The 7,411-nt window shown below is 40.2% G+C and overlaps 1 pseudogene across 1 annotated transcript in view; it reads left to right on the plus strand.

Annotated features, from left to right (window-relative positions):
- The window catches only part of LOC105501543, a 55,185-nt pseudogene extending 47,774 nt beyond the window's left edge, over positions 1–7,411 (plus strand). The window contains exon 3 of the transcript XR_001000209.1: positions 5,937–7,411. The product of XR_001000209.1 is annotated as an ATP synthase subunit alpha, mitochondrial pseudogene (transcript). The remainder of the gene's footprint in view (positions 1–5,936) is intronic.

Below are 7,411 nucleotides of genomic sequence, written 5' to 3' on the forward strand. Positions count from 1 at the left end.
CAGTACCTCAGTTCAAAATGCAGAAATCACCGGTCTTCTGTGTCCTTCGCGCTGGGAGTTGGAGACTGCAGCTGTTCCTATTCGGCCATCTTGCCAGATTTCTATTTTCTTAATTATTGAAAGAGTTTGTTAATTTTTTACATTTTTTTTAAGAAAGAAACTCTTATTTCATTGATTTTTCTATTGTTTTGATTTATTCTCTATTTCATTTATGTTTTCTGTCATCTGTGACCTTCCTTTTGCTGACTGTAATCTAGACCTTCCTTTCACTAACTTTGGATTTAGTTTATTATTCTTTTTCTAGTTCTTTGAGACACAAAATTATCTGCAATTATTGATTTGGGATCTTTCTTCTTTTAAAAATATAAACATTTACTGCCACAGTTTTGGTGTATTGTGTTTTCATTTTCATTTGCTTTAAAATACTGTTAAATAGTGATTTCTTGACTCATCAAGTTGTTCAAGAGTATATTGCTTAATTTCCACATCTTTGGGAGTTTTCCAGTTCAGAGTTTTCTAGTCCAGATGTCTAGTTTCATGGTGATTAGAAAATACGGTTGGTATTCTTTCATTTTTTTTTCTGGAATTGCTAAAACTTGTTTTGTGTCCTAACATGTGTTCTGTCTTGGAGACTGTTTTATGTGCAGCTGAGAAGAATGTGTATACTAACACTGGGTGCAATAATCTTTATATATCTATTCGATTCAATTCACTTATAGTATTGTTCAAGTCCTTTATTTCCTTGTTGCTTTTCTTTCTGGTTGATCTATTTATTATTGAAAGAAGAGTATTGTATTCTCCTCCTATTACTTTTTTAATCTAATTCTTCCTCTAGTTCTATCAATGTTTGCTTCATGTATTTGGCTGCTCTGCTGTTTGATGCATATATATTTATAAATGTTGTATTGTGAATTGACACTTTTATCAATATGGTGTGTACTGTTTTTCTCTTGTGACAATTTTTAACTTAATGTCTATTTTGTCTGATATATGTATGGGCACCCTTGCTATTTTGGTTACCTCTTGCATGGTATATATTTTTCTATTCCTTCATTTTCAGCCTATGTGTGTTTTCAAAGCTAAGTGAATCTCCTGTAGGTAGCATGCATTTGGATTTTTAAAACATTGATTCTGCCACTCTGTCTTTTGATTGCGTAGTTTAATCCATTCACACTTAAAGTAATTATTGATAAGGAAGGGCTTACTGTTGCAATTTTGTTAATCGTTTTCAGTATGTCTTGGGACTGTTTGTCCCTCTTTTCCTCTCTTGCTGCCTTTGTTTCATTGATTTTTTTTTTTGTAGTGGTATGCTTTGAGGCCTTATTTTCTTTGGTATGTCTTCTATAGCAATTTTCTCTGTAAGTTACCATGGGGATTATATAAAACATTTTATAGCTATAACTATTTATTTAAACTAAAAATGTAATTCAATTGCATGCAAAACCTCTGCTCTTTGACCTCCAATTCACCTTACATTATCAATGTCACAAATTATACTTTTAATATTTTGTATCCATTAATATAATTTAATAATTATGGTTATTTTATGCTTTTATTTATACCTGATTTAAAAATGATTTATGGACCACTATTGTAGTATGACAAGATTCTGCTTTTTTTTTTTTTTGACCGAGTCTCACTCTGTCACCCAGGCTGGAGTGCAGTGGTGCAATCTCAGCTCACTGCAAACTCTGCCTCCTGGGTTCACGCCATTCTCCTGTCTCAGCCTCCTGAGTAGCTGGGACTACAGGAACCCGCCACCATGCCCTGCTACTTTTTTTTTTTGTATTTTTACTAAAGACGGAGTTTCACCATGTTAGCCAGGGTGGTCCCGATCTCCTGACCTCGTGATCTGCTCGCCTTGGCCTCCCAAAGTGTGGGATTACAGGCGTGAGCCACCACGCCCGGCCTAGATTCTGCATTTGACTATATGTTTACCTTTACCAGAACCTTATACTTTTGTATGCTTTCAAGTTGGTATCTAGCTTTTATTTCAACTTGAAGGACTACTATTAGTTATTCTAACAAGGCAGGTTAATGGTGATGAACTTCTTCAGCTTTTGTTTATCTGGGAAGATCTTTATTTCTCCTTCATTTCTGAAGGACAGATTTGCTGTGTATTCTTAGTTGGCAATTTTCTTTCTCTTTCAGCCCTTTGAATATACTACCCCGTTCCCTTTCAGTCTGGTATGTTCCTGCTGATGAGTTTGCTGATAATCTTATGAGAGTTCTCTTGTATATAAGTCACTTTTCTCTTACTGCTTTCAAGATTCTCTGTCCTCGACTTTTGAGTGATTATAATGTGTCATGGTGTTGGATCTTTAGGTTCATCTTAGACAGAGTCCTTCAAGCTTCCGAAATTTGGTTGTCCATTTCCTTTTTCAGATTTGGGAAGTTTTCAACCATTTCTTCAAGTAAGCTCTCTGCCACAGGCTACTCTTCCTCATGCAGTCTGTGGACCCAGTTGTCATCTGTCACCACTGTCTACTTATCTTTCGACTGCCACAAATGGACTCCAAAAAAATCTCCAAAAGAAACTGTTACCATGACAAGACGGCCAACTAGACACAACCAGGAAGCTCTGCTCCCACTGAGAGAGACCAAAATATTGAGTACACCAACATATTTTGAGCCCATCTTCAGAGAGAAAATACTGAGAGTCATTAAAGAGGTGATGCAGACAACAAGGCTGAAGAAGGAGGAAGCTGGGAACCCTGCACAGGATACTTGCGTGACAGGGCTAGTTCCCAGACCTGAGTGTCTCCTGGGGAAGGGATAAGTGAAGGGATGGAGGGACAGGCTACTCTCACTGGGGACCTCTGGGATCCTAGGTACATAGAACTTCACATTCTCCATGGACATATGAGCTGCCAGGGGGATCTTCAAAGGGAGGAGGCAGAGACAGGGCTTCACTGGCATGGAGTCCAGGAGCTTTTGTACATGTGGCAGCTGTGGCAGAGCATGGCCTAGACACCCATCCCCTAGGACTCCCCATCTCCGTACAAGCAGCTCTAGCCTCAGCTGATTGCTGGCCCAGGAGAGAGTGTGGCTGGCTTCCCTGTGGGACTGGGAAACTTTTTTTTTGTAGACCCTCCTGCCCACCAGCAGGACCCCTGCCTGGTCACCCTGCAGGAGGTATGTACAGAGTAGCCTCTGCTGCCAAGCCTGGGAGCTTTGCTTTGCCTGAGTATCTTCCTGGTGGCCTGGGAGCACTTTGGATCCCCCAGAACAGCTAGGGCCCAATCTCAAGGGTCTGGAGGATGAAGCTGAAATCAGTCCTAGCCCCCCCAAACTACACAAATACATGGAAATTGAACAACTTACTCCAGAATAACGCCTCAGTGAACAATAAAATGAAGGACGAAATAAAAAAATTCTTTGAAATAAATGAATATAGGGACACAGCTTACCAAAATCTCTGGGACACAGCTAGAGCAGTATGAAGAGGAAAGTTTCTAGCACTAAGCACCTTCAGCAAGAAATTAGAAAAGTCTCAAATTAACAATGTACCTTTGCATCTAGAGGAACTAGAAAAAAAACAAGCCAACCCCAAAGCAAGCAGAAGATAATAAATATCTAAAATTAGAGAAGAACTGAATGAAATTTAGACACAAAAATCCATACAAAAGATCAATGAAACAAAGAGTTTTTTTTTTTTTTTTTTTTTTTCAAAAGAATAAACAAGATCAGTAAACCACTAGCTATATTAATCAAGAAAAAAAGAGAAGATCTAAATAAATACAATCAGAAATGACAAAGAAGACATTGCAACTGGTCCCACAAAAATACAAAAGATCCTCAGAGACTGTTGTGAAGAGCTCTATGTACACAAATTAAGAAAACCTAGAGAAAATGGATAAATTCCTGGAAACACACAAACTCCCAATATTGAAGCAGAAAGAAAGTGAAAACTTGAACAGACCAATAAGTTCCAAAATTGTATCAGTATTAAAGAAACTGCCAACCATAAAAGAAAAAAAAAGAAAAAGAAAAAAAAGCCCTGAACCAGATGGATTCACAGACAAATTCTCTCAGAAATAAAAAGAAGAACTCAGACAAAAAAAGAATACCAATCATATTGAAACTATTCAAAAAAATTGAAAAGGAAGGGTACCTCTCTAACTTATCCTACAAAGCCAGAATCAGTCTGATACCAAAATCTGGCAGAGATACAACAAAAAAAGAAAACTTCAGGCCAGTATACCTAACGAACATAGGTGCAAAAATTCTCAACACAATACTAGCAAACTGAATCCAGCAGCACATCAAAAAGTTAATTTACTACAATAAGGCAGGCTTTACTCCTGGGGTGCAAGGCTGGTTGAACATATGCAAATCAATAAATGTGATCCACCACAGTAACAGAATTAAAAGCAAAACCATATGATCATCTCAGTAGATGCAAAAAAAGCTTTCAACGAAATCCAACATCCCTTCATGATAAAAGCCCTCAAAAAATTAGGCATCTAAGGTACATACCTCAAAATAATAAGAGCCATCTCTACCAAACCCATCATACTGACTGGGCAAAAGCCAGAAGCATTCCCCCTAAGAACAAAAACAAGACAATGATGCCTACTGTCACTGCTATTATTCAATATAGTACTGGCAGCCCTAGTCAGAGCAATTAGGCAAGAGGAAGAAATAAAAGACATCCGTGGCTGGGCGCGGTGGCGCATGCCTGTAATCCCAGGACTTTGGGAGGCCAAGACGGGCAGATCACGAGGGCAGGAGATCGAGACCACCCTGGCTAACACAGTGAAACCCCGTCTCTACTAAAAATACAAAAACGAAAAACAAACAGAAAAGACATCCACATAGTAAAAGAAGAGGTCAAATTGTCTCTCTTCACTGACATATGATTTTCTCTTTTTTTGAAACCGAGTCTCCCTCTGTCGCCCAGGCTGGAGCGCACTGTCACCATTTCACCTCACTGTAGCCTCTGCCTCTTGGGTTCAAGTGATTCACCTGCTTCAGCCTCCAGAGTAGCTAGGATTACAAGCATTCACCACCATGCCTAGCTAATTTTTGTATTTTTTAGTAGAGATGGGGTTTCACCACGTTGGCCAGGCTGGTCTTGAACTCCTGACCTCAAGTGATCTGCCCGCCTTGGCCTCCCAAAGTGCTGAGATTACAGGTGTAAGCCACCATGTTTGGCCCCTGATAATATGATTCTATATCTAGAAAACCCTAAAGACTCTGCCAAAAGGCCCATCAAACTGCTAAATGACTTCAGGAATGTTTCAGGATACAAAAATGATGTACAAAAATCAATAGCATTTCTATATATAACTGAGTACCTCAGCCTCGAAATACATTTTTAAACTATTTTTTTCCTCTCCTTCCTAATCTCAGAATGTAGCCTTGTAGTGTAAGATTCTTTGTTACGCCCTTTCCCAACAGACATATCTGTGCACAGTGCTTGCCCATCTAACTATGTGCTTGCTTAGAAATTCCAGGAGCCAATTTTGAAGCAAATCAGGCAGACAGACCCAGCCGCAGATCTTCCCACTCAAGGGGAGTTACGCCCAAGTCAGGATGATGCAAATCAGATCTCTAGATGGGCGATGACTTGAGATAACTATGGGAACAAGACATGCAGCTATGCACTCCCTTTTCGCTACTCATGTTCATATCCCACACCTTTTTCCTTCTTAAATCCCTTCACTCAGCCCAGAAGGCTGAGATGGCTCTTTTGAGCTTATGCCCAGACATTCTCCCATCTGCTAGCATTTGGCCAACAAAAGTTGCTTTCCTTTCACCACACCTCAGTTCTCATGCTTTGACTTCTGAGAGGAGAGCAGCTGGACTTGAGCCGGTTACATATACACCAATAATGTTCAAGCTGAGAGCCAAATCAAGAACACAATCCCATTTACAGTAGCCACACACAAAAATGAAATATCTAGGAATACAGCTAACCAAGAAGGTTAAAGATCTCTACAAACCTGACAATGTTGGTGTTGTCGTGTTTGGAAATGATAAACTAATTAAGGAAGGAGATACAGTGAAGAGGACAGGAGCCATTGTGGACGTTCCAGTTGGTGAGGAGCTGCTGGGTTGTGTAGTTGATGCCCTTGGTAATGCCATTGATGGAAAGGGTCCATTTGGTTCCAAGACCCATAGGCGAGTTGGTCTGAAAGCCCCTGGAATCATTCCTCGAATTTCAGTGCGGCAACCAATGCAGACTGGCATTAAGGCTCTGAATAGCTTGGTACCAATTGGTCATGATCAGCATGAGCTTATTGGTAACGGACAGACTGGGAAAATCTCAATTTCTATTGACACAATCATTAACCAGAAACGTTTCAATGATGGATCTGATGAAAAGAAGAAGCTGTACTGTACCTATGTTGCTATTGGTCAAAAGAGATCCACTGTTGCCCAGTTGGTGAAGAGACTTACAGATGCAGATGCCATGAAATACACCATTGTGGTGTCAGCTATGGCCTTGGATGCTGCCCCACTTCAGTAACTGGCTCCTTACACTGGCTGTTCCGTGGGAGAGTATTTTAGAGACAATGGCAAACATGCTTTGATTATTTATGACGACTTATCCAAACAGGCTGTTGCTTATCATCAGATGTTTCTGTTGCTCTGCCAACTCCCTGGTCGTGAGGTCTATCCTGGTGATGTGTTCTACCTACACTCCCGATTGCTGGAGAGAGCAGCCAAGATGAACGATGCTTTTGGTGGTGGCTCCTTGACTGCTTTGCCAGTCACAGAAACACAGGCCAGTGATGTGTCTGCTGACATTCCAGTGAATGTCATTTCTATCACTAACAGACAGATTTTCTTGGAAGCAGAATTGTTCTACAAAGGTATCCACCCTGCCATTAAGGTCTGTCTGTCTGTGTCTCGTGTCGGAGCTGCTGCCCAAACCAGGGCTATGAAGCAGGTGGCAGGTATCATGAAGCTGGAATTGGCTCAGTATTGTGAGGTCACTGCTTTTGCCCAGTTCAGTTCTGACCTGGATGCTGCCACTCAACAACTTTTGAGTTGTGATGTGTGTCTAACTGAGTTGTTGAAGCAAAGACAGTATACTCCCATGGCTATTGAAGAACAAGTAGCTGTTATCCATGTGAATGTAAGGGGCTATCTTGAGAAACTGGAGCCCAGCAAGATTACAAAATTTGAGAATGCTTTCTTGTCTCATGTTGTCAGCCAGCACCAAGCCCTGTTGGGCACTACCAGGGCTGATAGAAAGATCTCAGAAGAATCAGATGCAAAGCTGAAAGAGATTGTAACAAACTTCTTGGCTGGATTTGAAGCTTAAAATCCTATGGATTCACATCAAATACCAGTTCAGTTTTGTCATTGTTTATTCTAGTAAATTAGTTTTATTTGTGAAAGGGTTACTCTCATACTCCTTATGTACAGAAATCACATGAAAAATAAAGGTTCCATAATG

This window comes from Colobus angolensis, unplaced genomic scaffold, assembly GCF_000951035.1.
Source record: "Colobus angolensis palliatus isolate OR3802 unplaced genomic scaffold, Cang.pa_1.0 Scaffold72, whole genome shotgun sequence".
Taxonomy (NCBI): domain Eukaryota; kingdom Metazoa; phylum Chordata; class Mammalia; order Primates; family Cercopithecidae; genus Colobus; species Colobus angolensis.